Source organism: Leucopleurus acutus (assembly GCF_964270905.1).
Source record: "Leucopleurus acutus genome assembly, chromosome: 12".
NCBI classification, from domain to species: Eukaryota; Metazoa; Chordata; class Mammalia; order Artiodactyla; family Delphinidae; genus Leucopleurus; species Leucopleurus acutus.
The window spans coordinates 30,058,043-30,079,803 of NC_139154.1; positions in this window are offsets into that span (position 1 = coordinate 30,058,043).

Genomic DNA, 21,761 nt, shown 5'->3' on the forward strand with positions numbered 1-21,761 from the left:
AGTCTCTGATTTGTTTTTTCTGTTTCTTAATAATGTCTTTCACAGAACAAATTTTAAAAGTTTTTGATCATTTTATGAATTGTGCTTTTGGTATTGTACTCAGGACCCTTTGCCTAAGGGTGACACAAGTCTATTTATATGTTGCTTCTATAGTTCTATATTTTATGCAAGTTTCTATAGTTTTATATTTAGGCTTATAATGTACTTTGAGCTAATTTTTGTCCTTAGATTGCCTTCACAGCTTTGTCAAAATCAATTAAAGATAGGCATGGATCTACTTCTGGACTCTATTCTGCTTTGTTGACTTTTATGCAGTACTGTCCTTGCTGATTTTGAAGATAAAGGAAGGGACCATGAGTCAAAAGATGCTGGTGGCCTCTACAAGCTGGAAAAGTGAAGGAAACAGTTTCTCTCTAGAGCCTCCAGAAGGGACCACAGTCCCTCTGACACCTTCATTTTAGCCCAGTGAGACCGTATAAGACTTCTTACCTACAAAACTCAGGATCACAAATTTGTGTTGTTTTAAGTTTCTAAATTTGTGGGCTTTCATTTGTTATTGTAGCAAGAGGAAACTAATATAATGGTGAATTACATGGTTTGATAAGCAGACTTGAATTCTAAGGATGACTACACTTGCTTCTGATATATTATTATTTTTATGTATATCGAAGGATTCTATTTACTAGGGTTCTTTTTTTTTTTTTTTTTTTGGTCTATGTTCGCAATGGATATTAGGCTGTAATTTTGTTTTCTTGTGAAGTCTACATCTGGGTCTGACATCCAAATAGTAGTGGCTTCACAAAATGAGTGGTGAGTGGTTCTCTCCCTTCCATTTCCTGGAAGAGATTGTTTAGCATTTGTATTATTTCTTAGTAAATGTTTGGTAGAAATCATGTGAGGCTGTAGTTTTTTGGGGAAGTGTTGTTCTAACTACATATACAATTTCTTTAATAGATACAATCTATTCAGGTTATCTATTTCTTGTGGGAATTTTGGCCGTTTTTGTCTTTCAAGGAACTGGTCCATTTTAACTAAGTTGTTTAATTGATGAGGGTGGAATTGTTCATAGTGTTTGCTAGTTATCTTATTAACATCCATGGTGTCTGTAGTCATCCCCTTTTTTCATTTCTGATATTGGTAATTTGTGTCTTCTCTCTTTTTTTCCTGGCGAGTCTTGCTTGAAGCTTATCAATTTTATTTAACTTTTCAAAGAGCTAGTTTTTGTTTTGAATTATTTTTCTATTTTTTATTGTTTTCAATTTTATTGATTAATTTAAAAAATATTCTATTTCTTCTCTTTTCTTGGGTTCAATTTTCTATTTTGCTCTCTGGTTTATTAAGGTAAACCATAGACTTTTATTTTGAAAACTTTCTTCTCTTCCAACACAAACATTTTATTGCTGCAGATTTTCCTCTGAGCACTTCTTTAGCCAAATCCCACAAATATTGGTATGATATATATTCATTTTCATTCAGTTCAAATATTTCCTAATTTACCTTTACATTTCCTTTTTTGTTTTTGTTTTTGTTTTTGCGGTACACGGGCCTCTCACTGTTGTGGCCTCTCCCGTTGCGGAGCACAGTCTCCGGATGTGCAGGCTCAGCGGCCATGGCTCACAGGCCCAGCCGCTCCGTGGCACGTGGGATCCTCCCGGACCAGGGCACGAACCTGCATCTCCTGCATCGGCAGGCAGACTTTCAACCACTGCGCCACCAGGGAAGCCTGACATTTCCTTTTTAACTCTTGTTTTATGTGGAAGTATATTGCTTACTTTCCAAATATTTGGAGATTTTCCAGATATCTTTCTATCATTAATTTCTATTTTAATTCCCTTGTGTAGGAGAATATATTTGTATAATTTCAATTATTTTAATTTCAATATATACCCCAAGTTTAGTCTATCTGGATGACTGTTTTATGTGCACTTGAATAAAACATGTACATTCTACTATTGTTGGGTGGAGAGTGAATAAATGCCAATTATGCCAATTTGATTGAAACTGCTGATCAAGCCTTCTACATCCTTGCTAATTTTCTATTTATTCATTCTATCAATTACTGAGAGAGAAATGTTAAGCCTTAAAGTATAATTGTGGATGTCTCTATTTCTCCATTCAGTTTTATCAGTTTTTGCTTCATGTGTTTTGATGCTCTGTTAATTTTGGAATGTGATACTAAATTATATTCAAATAATCCAAAATAAAGCAGAAAGAAATTAACAAAAGAATAAAAAACAAAGCCGATAAAGAGAAAACAAAAAAAATGGTAAACTTAACTCCAACCATAATTAATTAATGTAACCAATAATTGCATTAAATGTAAGTGTTCTAAATACTTTAAATAAAAGACAGAGATTGTCAAGACAATTGGATAAACAGAAAAACAAATAAGATCCAGCTATACGCTATCTAAAAATATCCATTTGAAATATGATATAGGTTAAGTGTACACATACAGAAACAATATGCCATTCAAACACTAACCAAAAACCAGACAAACAATGGAGTGGTTGTATTATATGTATGAAAAGTAGTCTTAAAACAAGGAAGAAAATCAGGAATATAAAGAAAATCATATATTCATAATAAAATTAATAGAAACAACTCATGAAGAAAGTATAACAATCCATAAAATGGACAATTGACTAGTTTCCTAAGAGAAAATTCAGCTTGATATTAATACTAATAAAGCAAGACAGAAAAAAAGGGAGAATAGAAAGGAAATAAAGCTGACCAAATTCTCATGCATTCACTATGAAATTTTCATAAGGCACATTATGGGGTATAATCTACTCATATCTGAGAGAAATTAGCAAAAAATATGTAACTATTAAGAAGCTTACAGATGTAGGATTCTCTTTAACATTAATGTTTAAGTCAGGTCAACAGTGTACATACAGTAAGTTCACACTTCAAAATACCCTTCAGTTTGAGAAATATGGAAATTAGAGATAAAATTTCAAAAGACCAAAAATAAGCACAAAGATAAAAGACATAGCCCAAATTAAAGACAAGATAGACTTCCCTACAGATCAAAATGGAACACATTATCAGTCAAACATTATCCAATTAAAAAAGCAATTAAAAATTTCAATGTATGGATACTTTAAAATCAGATTATGTACATTTTAAAGAAAAATAAGTAATATTAGAGACCTAGAGGATCAGTATTTAATAATAATAGAATTAACTATCTAAAAAATTTTTTTCTATTAACTGACTATCCTGTAAATCAGAGATGTGGATGTGGTGTGGCTGGCTTGCTAAATGAGCACAGAATCTAAAATGTTTGTACACCTTAAAATAGTCTCAAAATACGTAAATAAAAGGCAGTAAAATTGTTGGAGGAAAGGTTTACAAATTGTCAGGAATAGCAGAGCACATGAAATACACTTTTACTTATTAAACTGTCATGCAGACAAAATATTTGTACAGCTGTAGGAGATTGGAAAAACACAATGAATAATTTTAATGTGTGTCCCTCCCAAATTCCTGCCTATTAGTGTAACACTCTGTGCAGCCCTGTTAACTTTAAATGTGGTGGGATCCTGCTCCTGTGATTAGGTCATGTTATATGGAACAACCTGTTTTAAGAAAGGGCCTGAGTTGATCTCATGAGCCCTTAAGTCAAGGTGTAAGGTCAGAAACAGGGAGTCAGAGATTCGAAGTGAGAAGAATTTAACACAAGAGAAATTCTCTGTTGATGGTTTGAATATGGGGGGACACATAGCAAGGAATGCATGTGCCCTCTAGGGGCAGAAAGTGGCCTTCATCTGACAGCCAGCCACAGGGACCTCAGTCCTACAACCAGAAGGAATTGAACGTGGCCAACACTCTGAGTGAACTTGGAAGTGGATTGTTCCTCAGAGCCTCCAGAAAGGAGCACAGTGCAGCTGACTTCTTGATTTCAGCCTTGTATGGCTCTGAGCACAGGCCAGGCTTCTGATCCACCCTAAGTCACTATGCGTGTGGCAATGTATTATGCAGAAATGCAGACTAGTAACAGAAGTTAACATGAATATATTTACCAAAAGCTGTGTGAGACCTTTACAGAGAAAAATGATTAAACTCAATGTCATTAAGATAAGGATTTTCACCAAAGTTATACATAGGTTTAATGGTAGTACAATCAAAATATGAACATATTATTTTTTGTACTAGAAAGTAACATTTTAATATTTATATGGGAAGTCAGTGTATAAAGGCTAGCCAAGTTGGTTTTAGAGTGAAAGGGACGGCTTACTTTAATTCTATTGATGAGAATATAAACTGAAAAAATACGTCTAGACATTCTAAATCTACGAATTCAACATATAAAAAAAATCTAAGTGTGCCAATATCTCCAATGCACACATATACCAATGCATATATTCCTTACAGATTTTTAAGACAATTCTATATAGACATACATATACATATATACCATTTCCTAGTGGACTTGTTAAATAAATTAATAGCATTCTCACACAAAATATCATCAGCCATATTGACTAGGAATAATATATTCAGTATATTTTACATGAAGTAAGAGAATGAAAATGTTATGTACATTGGCATGTAGAAGTGGATTTTTTTTTCAATAAGATGAGAAAATGTTATCTATTGATATTCTTCTGTTGGGGAGCTTCACATAGTTTGCGAAAAAATGATGTAGAGTGGTTTGGGATTACCAGGGGTATGCTCATGTATCTGTCATTTGCCTTTTAAAGAGAGCATGCATTATTAAATCACAGGCATTTAGTTCATCAAGATGGGTTTGGACATCTAAATTACAGGGTATCAGCTAAGGAAGACCCAAACTGTTTTGCATAACAAATGGTGAGATATCTGAGAAATAATCAGAAGAAGAGGCTGGCTGTTAATGAAGAAAGGGCAGAGAAAAAAATGTAGGTAGTTGTATGATTTAGGTTGATATTGTACTTGAGGGAGAAAATAAATTGTAATGGAGATTTTTATGTTTTTTATTGTGGGATGTGCAGTCTAAACAATCTCCTTCATCTCCCCAGTGAAATCTGCAGTAAGTTCTGTGTAGCTCACTGCTAATACTTTTGCTATGAAGAGTTTATTTTGGAGGAGCTTGAAATGAAGAAATGTGCTGAATTATGCATCCAGGAAAGACACAGCAACTGAGACTCTGAAGGAGGGTAAAGAGACAATGGACATGTTTATTACCTGTGTAGAAAAAAAAAAACAGAGAGAAAGATGTAGCAGAGCTCTCTGTGTGACACACAAAAATGTTAAGCGTGGTTGGATTTGCAAGTAATTTCTGTTTCTTCTTTCACATTGGTATATGGTAAGATTTTTAATAACAAAGGAGTGCTCATGGTTATCAAATACATTATTTTCATTAGTAAGAGCTCTGCTAATTTGGTGGGCTGTTTTCTAACTCACTCATGTAGACCTTAATCAATGCTGATCAGGCATGGATAATATGCCAGGTCTTACATATTTCTTGACTTTAACATTTTTAACTTTACTCAAAACTCCCCAACAGCCTGGCGGAGATTTTCTCACAACTGTGAGGGAGCATGAGGCTCCCTTCACTCAGTCCTCTGCTCTTCTGCTTGCACAGGTGTCAGCCCCACATCTCAATGTGAAGGTCTCCCACTTTCTCCTGTTCCCTCCCCCTATGTCCTTCGGAGAGGTTTGCCCCACTGAAGTGCCAGTATATCTAATCCAATCCCGTCGGGTTGTCTGCATGTCACGGGTCTCAGATGACATGTGTGGTGATGTGGAGAGCAGCTAACACAGTCTGAGCCTTCTACACACACCTGGCCAGCATCGCTGGTGGTGCCTGTCAAGTCATGAAATGTCATTCAGTAATTGAATCCTGTATGATACTCAAGTCAGGAACAGGACGTACAAGAACTCGAGTGAGAAGCATCTTGATGGCAACCAGAAGTGACTTAGAGTGTGTGCCCTTACATCTTTGTTTTGGCTCTGTTTGCTACTCTGCTCCATGCATGGCATCCTAATTTGTGCCACACTGGCTCTCCCAGAACCTCAGTATTGGTTGCCCTGGAATATTATTGCCTATATCTTTGAGTTGCCTCATTAAAGCATGTGACCAAGTATATTAATAAAACATCCTATATGTACCTCTCTAATTTGGTGAATCTCTGTCCAAGATTTTTTTAATGATATGACAGAAAAACAGATACTTACTTTTATGTATGTAGTCCTAACAATGAATGCCAGTCTCAAACAATATTTATCCATAGGAAATGCTGGGAGAAAGAGATTAAAATATTAATAATAGAGGTTAAAATATTAATAATAGCTATCCTTGGGTGGTAAGTTGATTTATAATTTTTATTAATATTGCATACATTTTCTGTTTTTTAAACAGAAACATTTAATATAAAGCATTGTTAACCTCATGTTTCAGGATTGAAGTGGCAAAAAGAAAGCACTAAGGCATCACAGAATAGCAACTGTATGAAGAGCAAATACACTTAGAGCTTAGGGAACAAAGGAAAGGCATGGTAATGATTAAAATATAGATGCTTAAGAAGGGCCACGGGCTTCCCTGGTGGCGCAGTGGTTAAGGGTCCGCCTGCCGATGCAGGGGACACGGGTTCGTGCCCCGGTCCGGGAAGATCCCACGTGCCGCGGAGCGGCTGGGCCCGTGAGCCATGGCCGCTGAGACTGCGCGTCCGGAGCCTGTGCTCCGCAACGGGAGAGGCCACAACGGTGAGAGGCCAGCGTACCGCAAAAAAAAAAAAAAAAAAAAGAAAGGCCACGAGGGGCTGAGAGCAGAGCTCTGAGGAGGAAGAGCTGGGCATTTAGTATAAGGACTCCTGGACCCACAGAGCAGCAACTCTGCTGTCTGATCTTGGGGTCGTTGCTGGCACGTCTTCAGGGTGTTCAGAAACGAGGTCGAGCCATCCCTTACCCTTCCCCCACCATGCCATCCCCCTCTGGGGCTCCCTATTGGCTGCACGTAGGATGGAGCTAGATGCCCAAGGTGAAATATGGATGTCTGAGCCCAATGCCAAGTCACTAAGTAGAGAAGGATGGCTTTGAAGTTTAGGACGATAACATAGTACTTGGCCGAGTGCGTATCACTTCAACTGTGCAAAACAAAGAAGCCACACATGGACTTTATAAAGGCAGCAGACTATCTAATGCTTGGATAAGAGTCCAAGTAAAATATCGTTGGCAGAAGTTTCAAGGTTAGTTGGCCACTAACAAGCTAATTGGAATAAACAAAAAGTGAAGTGAGACCTTTCCCCACAATTCCTGGCTGATAAAAACAACAACAACAAAACCCCCAAACACTCAATAAACCTTGGTGGAGCAGGAAATCTTGGGAAATCATTGTGAGATATAAATTTTGAGGACTTGGCTTCGAGAAGTTGAGAGAGGGAGAGTAGGTTTTGGTAACACCTTTTACATTTTCGGGGCTCAGTTATCTTCTATTTAAAACAGAAGTGGTTTGATCCTTGGGTAAATATGTTCATGATTTGACCCATGTATGGATGAATAAATACACAAGTGCACACGATCATGATCACTGGATTTGAACAGTTGTGTCCGTCAGGGTCCAGGCAGGAATCAGAATCACCCCGGATCATTCAAAATGGATAGGCTTTGCTGAAGGGACCATACAGGGTCAGGGGTTTAAACAAAGGAGAAAGCATGGGATCGGAGACCAGAAACCAGCTGCTGCAGGAAGCTATTTCTGGGGACGAAGAGCAAGGGGATGATGCTGCTTTACCTGGATGCTAAGAAGAGGTGCTTTGCAGAGAGCTGCATCTCTGGCTGGGCACTGTGACTGTGAGACACCCAGCCCTACAGCCAGAAGGAGCAGGAAGGAAACACACCACCTGTCCCCCAGCCCTGCCACCTGCTGACCTGACCAGTGGCCGTTTATTAAGGCAGCCTGGGCAGTTCAGAGTTTACCTTTCTGCATAAAGATAAAGGCAAGCATGCACGGGAAATTAACGAGTGATTATCATCAGCAAAATGGCCCTAACAGTTCTCTAGCCAGTCAACACTGTAGACTGACTGGTGAATGAGTAGATCTCCCTATACAGGTGTGACTGGTATACAGAGTAAGGACTGGGATGGTGACTGAGAGTTTTTATGTTTTCCTGCAAATAGCTAGGCTCCATCAGGGTTTCTAAAAGTTATATGAGCTGCCAACAATGAATTGTGTGTGTGTTTTTTTCTTTTTTTTTTTTTGCGGTAGGTGGGCCTCTCACTGTTGTGGCCTCTCCTGTTGTGGAGCACAGGCTCCGGGTGCGCAGTCTCAGCGGCCATGGCTCACGGGCCCAGCCGCTCCATATCATGTGGGATCTTCCCGGACCGGGGCACAAACCTGTGTCCCCTGCATCGGCAGGCGGACCCTCAACCACTGCGCCACCAGGGAATCCCACAATGAGCTGTTTAATTGCCAGACAATAAACAGGATGCACTGTGGCAAATACAAGCAAAAGAAAAAAAAATAGAAACAAAAGGCTAGTACAAATATTTTCCTTGCACCTTGTACTGAATGTTATTTTTAAAAAAATTGTGTTTGAGAGGTACTTACTATAGTTAGATAATTTAGTTTGGGAACATCTTTTTAAGATAAATTTTTATTTAGCAGTTGTAATTGTGATAGTCTTTAATGTCATTTATGAAATATTTCCAAATCTCAGTCTTCTAGGAAGAAGTGAGGATAACCATTTCCTTGTGCTTTACTTTGGCCAATAAAATGTGAATGCTGGTGATGTGTGCGTGATTGGTGGCACTTAGAGAACAGAAGCACAGTTCAGCTCACTCTTCCCTGCTGGCACCGCTAGCATCAGCTCTCCAGACTGGCCCCTGTATCAGCTCATGTCCTTAGAGAGAATAATGCAGAACAGAGCTTCCAGGGAATCAAAGTGGACATGTATTAAGCCTCAGTGATTTGAGTTTATTTTAATAAGGTATAACTCAGCCTGTGCTGTCTGATACGGCAAGTATTCAAAACAAAAGCAATTTATAATCAGAAAAATCTGGAATCCGCAAGGATGCATTTGGCAATGATATTGGACCTTAAGCCACCAAAGTCTTCATGGTAGTGGCTTCATGATTTGGACAGACTGCCTTCGCCTCCAATCCCTCCCTTTGCTACACAACATTTTATAGAATAAAAGGCCAAGGCAGGAAAGAGTGTTTGTTCATAAAGGAAGCTACTTGTGTCTGCAGTGCTCTGCTGGTCCTTGGGGTGCGGGGGGCACACTGCAGTCTTCACTGAACTCCGTACGCTGCTCCACCGCCAAATAGACAAGGAACAGGCAGATGCTGGATCTGGTCAACGTTAAAAGTCAGGGTAGAGAAGAAAGCTTTTGACTCCTTCTAAAGAAAATATCAGGTGAAACCTTTAAAGTTAGCTTGGAGACACTGAAATTTCCAGAATTTTGGGTTGCTAAACAACCTAGATAAATTCTTTGATGAGAAAGTAGAAGAAAAAAATATAATGTGCATCTCTCTGAATGAAGGAAGGTAAGAAATGAAAATTATTTACTAATATGTTTTCATCCTACTCCTTTGAATGGAACTCCCAAGTTTTGCCTGGAGCCAGCTACCCAGCCAGACATTCTTATTTTCCAAACTGGAACTAGGTCCCGCCATCTGATTAAGTATTGGTCAATGGATTGCAAAAGAAACAATGTGTACTTACATCCTTAAAGACATGAACATAGAATCCTATGCTCTTTTCTGCATTCCTGCTGGTTTAAATGCAAAAAAAAAAAAAAAAAGAAACAAAATATGATGGGAGTTAATCTGGAATATCCAGCTAAGATCCAAATATGGAGCAAAAGAAACTTCTATGTAGTATATGGCAATGCAATTTGAAGTCTCTCTCTTTTTAATAGCAACTTAAATTGTGTGTATATTAGACTAATTACACCACACACTGTAAGAAAAACAGTTCATGCCTATTTTTGTTGTGGCCACTGTTGATTTTATTATTATTATTGTTAAGCTTCAGGCACAGAGGATTGAGTTGATCACCCTTCTCAATTCATTGCCCTTTATGACGTTGATCTGCTTCTTTTATTTACTACCTTTCTATTTGTGTTATCTGGGGCTATTTATTTCACTTCTCTGTGCTTCAGTATTCTCATTTGTAAAATGAAGATAATAATGGTTTCAGTCTCTTAGGGTTGTACTGAGGACTTAAAAAGTTAATTTGTGCAAAGCACTACATCCAACATACAGTAACTGCAGACTATCATTTTTATTAGTTATTATTATTTATTTCTTTGTATTCTCATTCTCCAATTCCATTTCCTCTGCTCCCACAGGCAGTCTTTCTAATATTGGAATGCATATCCTTTTGTTCATAACCATTCTTGCAAAGTCTGCATTATTGGTTTATATGCATTATTTTTAATTTTGTGCTACATAATTGTGCTACATTTTAATTTTGTGCTACATAATTGTGCTACATATATCAGCAGTGAGGTTGTAAGATCCACTCACATTACTTTGAGTACGTCTGACCTGTTTTTCTGAGCTGTTGCTTGGGGCCCCATGGTGTATACCCATCATGTATCATCCACCCACCCTCCCAGACTAGATGCCAAGATTGCTCCTGGTACTTCACTGCCAGAAACAATAGTGTAATGAACATCTTTGAAAAGGTCCATTTTGGATCTGTTTGAGAATTTAGTTAAACTAATAACCATGAAAAGTACTGCTCAATATTAGGCTACGCTTATTTATAAGTTTACCAAGTATTGCAAGAAGGCTTGTCACAGTGGCTCCAAATTTGTATTCCCACCAGTACATGATTGTCCCCACGTCCCCTTATGCTGCAAACACTCTGCATTATCCAGCTCTTGAATTACTACTTCCATTCAGGAAGGAGAAGCCACAAAAGAACATCACTATCGGGCAGACAATGAGAAAAAGTCAGATTATCTACAAAATCCTAGCATTTTTTGGAACGCTTCGGAGAACTCAGGTCACAAGTCACCAGAGGCACCGCATTCCCAGGTGTGTCAAGGTTTCTGCAGAGGAACTGGGGACATGACTGCTTCTCCCTACAAGGCTGTGGGAGAACGAGGGGCCCCCAGAGCAAAGCTGAGGGGCGAGCTGTGGGTTATTAATAAACCAGCAGCTTATTAGTTTCCTGTCTCTCAGGTCCAAATCCACCCTTCCATCCCTACTCTGTGAGGTTGGGGGCTGGACCCTGCACATACGTACATGTCCCCTGCTTGCTGGCACAATATGAAGCTGTGCCAGCAGAGGGTGACGGAGGGACATTAAAATGAGGATGTGCAATCTTAACGAGTCTCCCGAAGCAGCTTCTGCAGCTCTTCTCCTGAGACCCAGGTGCCTTTCCAGTGTTCAGATGGGACAGCACAAGTGGCATCCAGCACACCTGGGTCACTTTGCAGTAAGTTTCAAGACGCTTCTCCAGGAATTCAGGATAAGGTAAATGTAAAAATGTTGTATATGTTAGAAAAATTAAATCAAAAAACCCATAAAATTGCAAGCATATTTATAATCATGCAAAGAAAACATGGTATCAAATAAATTTGGACACAGTGCCTAGAATGTATATCCTAGGAAAATATATTCAGAAGAAGAAGAAGAAGGAGAAGGAGAATGGGAGGAAGGGGCAGGGGAGAGAGGGGAGGGGGAGGGAGAGAAGGAAGGGGAGGAGAAGCAGAAGAGGAAGCGGGAGGCGAGGGGAGGGGAAGAAGTATGTAACAATGCAGTATGTTTCTTGTTAATAGTAATATTGCTTTTAATATATTGCTTTTAAAACATCAAAATTATTATACACCTTGTAGGATAAGGTCATATATAAATATAGTAAAGACTTCATGAACTGTGGTTTTCTGTGTAAGAGACAATGGATATAAATATGCGTGTGGGGAATTCTCTAAGGTAAACTTGAGATGGGGAGGGTGATACCAAGTCATGAGTTCTTTTGGTTTTCTGGCTCCCACTACTCAACAGGCTTATAAGCAACAAGCAGCCCCTCTGAAGCAGTGAGTGAGCATCCAGTTCTTAGCTTCTAAATATCATTCCCCACAAAAAGGATCTAAGGCACTTGAGAGAAATGGCTGATTCTGGCTCTGGGACAGGGGACATGGCAACTACTTTTGAGGTGCCCTTTATGTGCCCGTAAGCCTGGGAATCTTAAATATGAAGGGAGTCATGTCAAGAGTGTAAAAGAGCAATTTGTAAGAGGCTCCCATTGCAAATTCAGTGGGACAATTTGAACGTCAAAAATAATTAGTATAGGATTTTTCCATTAACAAGTTAAAAAAAATCCAAGAATTTGCCATGAAACTCAAAAAATGAAAAGTAAAACTAACAAAAAGGAAACAAACTATACCTTTGCTTTACACCAGACTGCCATCTAAAAAATGTAAAAGTCATAACAGATTAGAAAGAATTGATTCAGGCAAAAATCAAAAATGAATATCTGTTATTTGTAAGATTGTTGGGAAAGATATTCTCATAGTATCAATGTATTTCCCCCCAAATTACTTAGTACCTGCAAAGAAAAAGATGCAGATTTTCCAATGGAGAGATGACGATGCATGAGCATCACTAATGGAGGGGCAGCCTGACACATGTATCTCTTGATATGGTGCAGCAGGAGGGACCCAGCGTCACCTCTGAAAGATCCTTGCCCTATATGTTGAGCTTGCACCTAATCAAACTTTTGGACCAGGGGTTGGAAAACTTTAAGGGAGAGAGAACAAATATTTTGGTCTTTGTGGACCATCTGTTATCTATTACAACTCCCCAATTCCATCATAATGCAAAGGCAGCCATAGACAATATCTAAATAACTGGGTATGATTGTGTTTCAATAAAACTTTATTCACAAAAGCAGGTTGTGGACCAGACCTCGCTCATGACCATAGTGCACCCCCAGTCATAGACTTAACTTCTAGTTCAAAGAGACTGAGGAATAAGTTATGACATCATGAGGAAACAGGCACAGAATACTGGAGAATGGGACATTCTACAAGGTTGCTTACCACATTTAAATAATACAATGAAATTAAAACCACACACATGAGAGAGGAATATTCCATAATAAAAGAGATTAAAGAGGCATAACAACTGAGTCTAACGCATAAACATTAGCTCAATTTCAGTTCAAAAAAAGAAGAAAAAGGAAAAATGAAAACTAAGAGGTATAAAAGGCAGTTCTGTCAAAATTGAAGAAATGTACACATAGGTTGGTTGTTTTATGATGTTGTTGGATTCTGTTATTTTTATTGTTGTTATTCCTATTAGTAGATTTAAAGTGGCAAGTGTTTATGTGAGAATATGTCCTTATTCTTAGGAAGAACTTCTTGAATTTTATGGGAGTAGTACATTTGACTAAACGTAAGTCTTTTTTTTAACATCTTTATTGGAGTATAATTGCTTTACAATGGTGTGTTAGTTTCTGCTTTATAAAAAAGTGAATCAGCTATACATATACATATATCACCATATCTCCTCCCTTTTGTATTTCCATCCCACCTTCCCTATCCCACCCCTCTAGGTGGTCACAAAGCACAAAGCTGATCTCCCTGTGCTATGTGGCTACTTCCCACTAGCTATCTATTTTACATTTGGTAGTCTATATATGTCCACGCCACTCTCTCACTTCGTCCCAGCTTACACTAGCCCCTCCTGTGCCCTCAAGTCCATTCTCTACATCTGCATCTTTATTCCTGTCCTGCACTAGGTTCATCAGAACCATTTTAGTTTTTTAGATTCCATATATATGTGTTAGGACACAGTATTTATTTTTCTCTTTCTGACTGACTTCACTCTGTATGACAGACTCTAGGTCCATCCACCTCACTACAAATAACTCAATTTCGTTTCTGTTTATGGCTGAGTAATATTCCATTGTATATATGTGCCACATCTTCTTCATCCATTCATCTGTTGATGGACACTTAGGTTGCTTCCATTTCCTGGCTATTGTAAATAGTGCTGCAATGAATATTGTGGTAAGTGACTCTTTTTGAATTATGGTTTTCTCAGGTGTATGTCCAGTAGTGGGATTGCTGGGTCGTATGGTAGTTCTATTTTTAGTTTTTTAATGAACCTCCATACTGTTCTCCATAGTGGCTGTATCAATTTACATTCCCACCAACAGTGCACGAGTGTTCCCTTTTCTCCACACCCTCTCCAGCTTTTGTTTGTAGATTCTTTGATGATGGCCATTCTGACTGGTGTGAGGTGATACCACATTTTAGTTTTGATTTGCATTTTGCTAATGATTAGTGATGTTAAGCATCCTTTCATATGTTTGTTGGCAATCTAAATAACTTCCTTGGAGAAGTATCTATTTAGGTCTTCTGCCCATTTTTGCATTGGGTTGTTGGTTTTCTTGAAATTGAACTGCTTGTAAATTTTGGAGATTAATCCTTTGTCAGTTGCTTCATTTGCAAATATTTTCTCCCATTCTGAGGGTTTTCTTTTCATCTTGTTTATGGTTTCCTTTACTGTGCAAAATCTTTTAAGTTTCATTAGGTCCCATTTGTTTATTTTTGTTTTTATTTCCATTTCTCTAGGAGGTGGGTCCAAAAGAATCTTGCTGTGATTTACGTCATAGAGTGTTCTGCCTATGTTTTCCTCTAAGAGTTTGATAGTGTCTGGCCTTACATTTAGGTTTTTAATCCAGTTTGAGCCTATTATTGTGTATGGCATTAGAGAGTGTTCTAATTTCATTCTTTTACATGTAGCTGTCCAAGTTTCCCAACACCAGTTTTGAAGAGGCTGTCTTTTCTCCATTTTATATTCTTGCCTTCTTTATGAAAAATAAGGTGACCATATGTGCATGGGTTTACCTCTGGGCTTTCTATCCTGTTCCACTGATCTATATTTCTGTTTTGGTGCCAGTACCATACTGTCCAGATTACTGTAGCTCTGTAGTATAGTCTGAAGTCAGGGAGACTGACTCCTCCAGCATTGTTTTTCTTTCTCAAGATTGCTTTGGTTATTCAGTGTCTTTTGTGTTTCCATATAAATTGTGAAATGTTTTGTTCTAGTTCTGTGAAAAATGCCATTGGTAGTGTGATAGGGATTGCATTGAATATGTAGATTGTTTTGGGTAGTATAGTCATTTTCACAATGTTGATTCTTCCAATCCAAGAACATGGTATATCTCTCCATCTGTTTGTATCATCTTTAATTTCTTTCATCAGTGTCATATAGTTTTCTGCATACAGGTCTTTTGTCTCCTTAGGTAGGTTTATTCCTAGGTATTTTATTCTTTTTGTTGCAATAGTAAATGGGAGTGATTCCCTAATTTCTCTTTCAGATTTTTCATCATTAGTGTATAGGAATGCAAGAGATTTCTGTGCATTAATTTTGTATTCTGCTACTTTACCAAATTCATTGATTAGCTCTAGTAGTTTTCTGGTAGCATCTTTAGTATTCTCTATGTCTAGTATCATGTCATCTGCAAACAGTGAGAATTTTACTTCTTTTCTGATTTGGTTTCCTTTTATTTCTTTTTCTTCTCTGATTGCTGTGGCTAAAACTTCCAAAACTATGTTGAATAATAGTGGTGAGAGTGGACAACCTTGTCTTGTTCCTGATCTTAGAGGAAATGATTTCAGTTTTTCTCAATTTCACCATTGAGAATGATGTTTGCTGTGGGTTTGTCATATATGGCCTTTATTATGTTGAGGTTAGCCCCCTCTATGCCTACTTTCTGGACGGTTTTTGTCATAAATGAGTGTTGAGTTTGTCGAAAGGTTTTCTGCATTTATTGAGATGATCATACGATTTTTATTGTTCTCTTTGTTAATATGGTTTATCACATTGCTTGATTTGCTTATATTGAAGAATCCTTGCATTCCTGGGATAAACCCTACTTGATCATGGTGTATGATCCTTTTAATGTGCTGTTGGATTCTGTTTGCTAGTATTTTGTTGAGGATTTTTGCATCTATGTTCATCAGTGATATTGACCTGTAGTTTTCTTTCTTTGTGACATATTTGTCTGGTTTTGGTGTCAGGGTGATGGTGGCCTCTTAGAACGAGTTTGGGAGTGTTCCTCCATCTGCTATATTTTAGAAGAGTTTGAGAAGGTTAGGTGTTGGCTCTTCTCTAAATGTTTGATAGAATTCGCCTGTGAAGCCATCTGATCGTGGACTTTTGTTGTTGGAAGACTTTTCATCACAGTCTCCATTTCAGTGCTTGTGATTGGCTGTTTACATTTTCTATTTCTTCCTGGTTCAGTCTCAGAAGGTTGTGCTTTCCTAAGAATTTGTCCATTTCTTCGTGGTTGTCCACTTTATTGGCATATAGTTGCTTGTAGTAATCTCTCATGATCCTTTGTATTTCTGCAGCGTCAGTTGTTACTTCTCCTTTTTTCATTTCTAATTCTAAAGATCTGAGTCTTCTCCCTTTTTTCTTGATGAGCCTTTCTACTGATTTATCAATTTTGTTTATCTTCTCAAAGAAGCAGCTTTTAGTTTTATTGATGTTTGCTATTGTTTCCTTCATTTCTTCTTCATTTATTTCTGATCTGATCTTTATGATTTCTTTCCTTCTGCTAACTGTGGGTTTTTTGTTCTTCTTTCTCTAATTGCTTTAGGTGTAATGTTAGGTTGTTTATTTGAGATGTTTCTTGTTTCTTGAGGTAGGATTGTATTGCTATAAACGTCTCTCTTAGAACTGCTTTTGCTGCATCCCATTGGTTTTGGGTCATCATGTTTTCCTTGTCATTTGTTTCTAGGTATTTTTTGATTTCCTCTTTGATTTCTTCAGTCATCTCTTGGTTATTTAGTAGTGTATTGTTTAGCCTCCATGTGTTTGTATTTTTAACACATTTTTTCCTGTAATTGATATCTAGTCTCATAGCGTTGTGGTCAGAAAAGATACTTGATATGATTTCAATTTTCTTAAATTTACCAAGGCTTCATTTGTGACCCAAATCGTGGAGAATGTTCCATGAGCCCTGTAGAAGGAAGTATTTTCTGTTGTTTTTGGATTGATTGTCCTATGAATATCAATTAAGTACATCTTGTTTAACGTGTCATTTAAATCCTGTGTTTCCTTATTTATTTTCATTTTGGATGATCTGTCCTTTGGTGAAAGTGGGGTGTTAAAGTCCCCTACTATGATTGTGTTATTGTCAATTTCCCCTTTTATGGCTGTTAGCATTTGCCTTATGTATTACAGTACTCCTATGTTGGGGCATAAACAAGTGCAATTGTCATATCTTCTGAGATTGATCTCTTGATCATTATGTAGTGTCTTTCTTTGTCTCTTGTAATAGTCTTTATTTTAAACTCTATTTTGTCTGATATGAGAATTGCTACTCCAACTTTCTTCTGATTTCCATTTGCATGGAATATCTTTTTCCATCCCCTCACTTTCAGTCTGTATGTGTCCCTAGGTCTGAAGTGTGTCTCTTGTAGACAGCAAATACATGGGTCTTGTTTTTGTATCCATTCAGCCAGTCTATGTCTTTTGGTTGGAGCATTTAATCCATTTACTCAAGGTAATTACCAATATGTATGCTCCTATTACCATTTTCTTAATTGTTTGGGGTTTGTTATTGTAAGTCTTTTCCTTCTCTTGTGTTTCCTGCCTAGAGAAGTTCTTTTAGCATTTGTTGTAAAGCTGGTTTGGTGTTGCTGAATTCTCTTAGCTCTTGCTTGTCTGCAAAGATTTTAATTTCTTTGTCGAATCTGAATGAGATCCTTGCTGGGTAGAGTAATCTTGGTTGTAGGTTGTTCCCTTTCATCACTTTAAATATGTCCTGCCACTCCTTTCTGGCTTTCAGAGTTTCTGTTGAAAGATCAGCTGTTAACCTTATGGGGATTCCCTTGTATATTATTTGTTTTCTTTTTCCTTGCTGCTTTTAATATTTTTTCTTTGTATTTAATTTTTGATAGTTTGATTAATATGTGTCTTGGCATGTTTCTCCTTGGATTTATCCTGTATGGGACTCTCTGCACTTCCTGGACTTGACTGACTATTGCCTTTTCCATATTAAGGAAGTTTTCAACTATAATCTCTTCAAATATTTTCTCAGTCCCTTTCTTTTTTGCTTTTTCTTCTCACCCCTATAATTTGAATGTTGGTGAGTTTATTATTGTCCCAGAACTCTTTGAGACTGTCTTTAATTCTTTTCATTCTTTTTTCTTTATTCTGCTCTGCAGTACTTATTTCCACTATTTTATCTTCCAGGTCACTTTCCGTTCTTCTGCTTTCGTTATTCTGCTATTGATTCCTTCTAGAGAATTTTTAATTTCATTTATTTTGTTGTTCATCATTGTTTGTTTGGTTTTTCATTCTTCTAAGTCCTTGTTAAATGTTTCTTATATTTTCTCCATTCTATTTCCAAGATTTTGGATCATCTTTACTACCATTACTCTGAATTTTTTTTCAGATGTACTGCCTATTTCCTCTTCATTTGTTAGGTCTGGTGGGTTTTTACCTTGCTCCTTCATCTGCTCTGTGTTTCTCTGTCTTCTCATTTTGCTCAACTTAGTGTGTTTGGGGTCTCCTTTTTGCAGGCTGCATGTTTGTAGTTCCTGTTATTTTTGGTGTCTGCCTTCAGTGGGTAAGCTTGGTCCAGTGGGTTGTGTAGTCTTCCTGGTGGCGGGGACTAGTGCCTGTGTTTTGGTGAATGAGGCTGGATCTTATCTTTCTGGTGGGCAGGACTGCATCTGGTGGTGTGTTTTGAGGTGTCTGTGACATTAAATTATGATTTTAGGCAGCCTCTCTGTTAATGGGTGGGGTTGTCTTCCTGTCTTGTTATAGTTGTTTGGCATGGGGTTTCCAGCACTAGAGCTTGCTGGTCATTGAGTGGAGCTGGTCTTAGCATTGAGATGGATATCTCTGGGAGAGCTTTTGCTGTGTGATATTGAGTGGAGCTGGAAGGTCTCTGGTGGTCCAATGCCCTGAACTTGGCTTTCCCCCCTCAGAGGCACAGGCCTGACACCTGGCTGGAGCACCAAGACCCTGTCAGCCACCCGGCTTAGACAAACTAGAGCTGGTGGATGGATGACTACTCTGGTTACAGCTGTGAGGAGAAGCTCAGCTGGTTATTTTTTAAGCCATTTCTTGATATGTGTTTAGGGTATAAATATAGGGTGTACATTTTCTTTCTACTTTTCTATGTGTTTTAAATTTTTCAAAATAAAATCTTAGGAAAACCACATACCAGGAAAAAAAACTCCTTTATTCTGTTATCCCAGATGCTTCTTTATCTCTTTTCCCCAGAAAACCAAGCATACCCTCAAGCAAATACGATTTGGGCTGTTTGCCCCAGTAATTCAGTTTTCCAAAGCACTTACACAAGTAGTCTTTATCCCCAGATCCCTCTGGAGAGAATTTTCTTACTAACGAAATATATTCAGAAGCCAAAGAAATGAAAATCCATTTCCTCTTAACATACCACATTATAAGGGAAACATGTTTTTATTTGGGAGGGAAAGAAGAAAGGATTAAATATCTTGGAAGCCAGTCGGAAGTGTCAGGCATAGCAGACAAAGCCAGTCAGAAATTAAGCATTTTCTTTTCTTAATCACCAAAATATGCTGCTGGAAATCTTTGAACCTCAACCTGAATCCCAGCTGCTTCATGAAAGCTCTCTAATTCTCTCATGACCCATTAAAGAAGGGGCAGCGTCCCTGCCCCACCAATTTAAATTTTGCAGGAAGAAGCAAGGGATGGATTTTCTTTTTTTTTTTGCTTGTCAATGCTAATCCAGCTTGGAATCCTAGAGACAGGCAGGCAGTATCGTTTAGTGGACTAGAGATATCTTATAGGAAAAATCATGCAGAAGCGGAAGAAAATTAATATAGGTTATTTGCCTGCTCTGTGCAAGAGGCTGTATGCAAGATGTGTTTCCATCCTGTCATTCAGTCCCAGGTGCATGTGGCTGTCTCTGGTCCTCTCCTCTCTCCATGGCCATCGTTCTGCCTTTTTGTTCTTTCCGTGTAGATGCCCAAGTCCCTGTATGAGAGTCCAGCTCCTGAGAGACCCCTGAGTAGGGCTTCCTCAGGTCAACTCCTTCCCTGTCACATTTTTATAGTAACCGATACTTGCCAAAGCAAAAGAGACAAAAGAGAAGAGATGGGTCGTGGGGCCAGTCAGGAAAACTGGAGTTCTGTTCTCGCTTTCCTCTGTTAACCTGGAAAGTCATATTACTGTCCTGGTTGCAGTTTTCTTACCTTTAAATAGAGGGCTCCTTATAGGGAAGGTTGAGAGTAAAGCCCGTCTTAATGTTGTATGTCTGCAGGTGACTCAAGAGACAACAGGGCAGCAGGTGAGATCAAGGTTACAGTGCCTGGCGGAGCTGATGCCCAGGCCACTCTGCTTCCTTAGTGGCCGCATGACGCTGGAGGCAGCAATTACTCAGATTCTGGGAGCCACGACTATTTTGTCCCTCACTGCTCAGATCTCAGAATCACACTATTACCTGTTGAACTGCAAAATTTTAACTGCGGGTTGATTAATTTGTACACATCTTTGTTCTATGAGTGTGTATAGAAAATCATGCTGGAAAAATAAAAGATTTCATTATATCTTTCTCCCTTTTCAGAGAGGCAGACAGCATAGCAAAGATGAACTATTCTTTCCTTCCCTTTTTAGAAAACACTTGATTTATTAAAATTGGAAAAAATAGAATGTTTCTTGGATTAACAATTCTAATCCCAATATGCAATTATCTCCAATGTACCAGTTCCTACATTAGATATTTGATAGGCAGTATATAAATATAGACTGTGGTGCCATCTCAAATGATGGTGCGGGTTTTCTCTCTCGCATGTAGGAATTGATATGTGTGTATAGTACGTAAATATATATTTCACGTATACATTTTATTTTCATATATGTGTATATATGTCCTATCATCTACTGTCTCTCACATGTGTATTTTATTTTAGTATATATATTTATTTAATATATGCATGCTAACATTCCTATGTGTCTATACATACATCAAATTTACAATGTGAAAATCAGAGTGTATATATGAAACAAGGTTGCACAAATTTTGCAGGATAGTCTGCGGCTGGAAAGGGATTCAAACTCAGTCATTCCTGACTTAAAGTCCCTGTTGGCTCCAGTATAACACACTGCAGTCACGGATGTGATTCTCTTACAGTACAAATTTATATTTTACCAGAGCAGTCATTATTTACTTGTCCTCTTCAGAAATCTGTTGCCAAAGCATCTCCAAAGCATATGCTCCACTGAAGAAATGAATGGCTCATATGAACTACATGTATTGAAAAACAACGATAACAAAGAAGGACCTACTGTGTAGTACAGGGAACTCTGCTCAATATTCTAAAATAAGGAAAATAATTTGAAAAATAAGATCTATGTATATGTTAACTGAATCACTTTGGTGTACACCTGAAACTAACACAAGATCAAGAAATACCTATTTTTTTAGAGTTTAATTTGTTCACTTAGAATTTTGGAATGGATGTCTCTTCTAACCCTCAATTCAGCTTGTTATTTAAAAACAAACAAACAAAAAGATTCAACTGTGAATCTTCACAGAATGGTGGGGGGGAAACCCATGCCTCAAGAAACAGGACCTTGCTGTTGGCTGCTTCTCTCTCCTTTGCAAAATGACTTACACTCTGTTTGAATGGTTTACCCTGAAGATTCACCCTCTTTATCTCTGTAGTTCCTTTTGCTTGGGCCACCATTCCAGGCTCGGTCTTTTGTAAATGTGTTTGGGGCAGAGTGACAATAGGTGAATGAATGAGTGTGTGAGTTACAAAGCACAGTTTGGTGTAAAACTTAGATGTTCTGACTCAAAGTTGGGA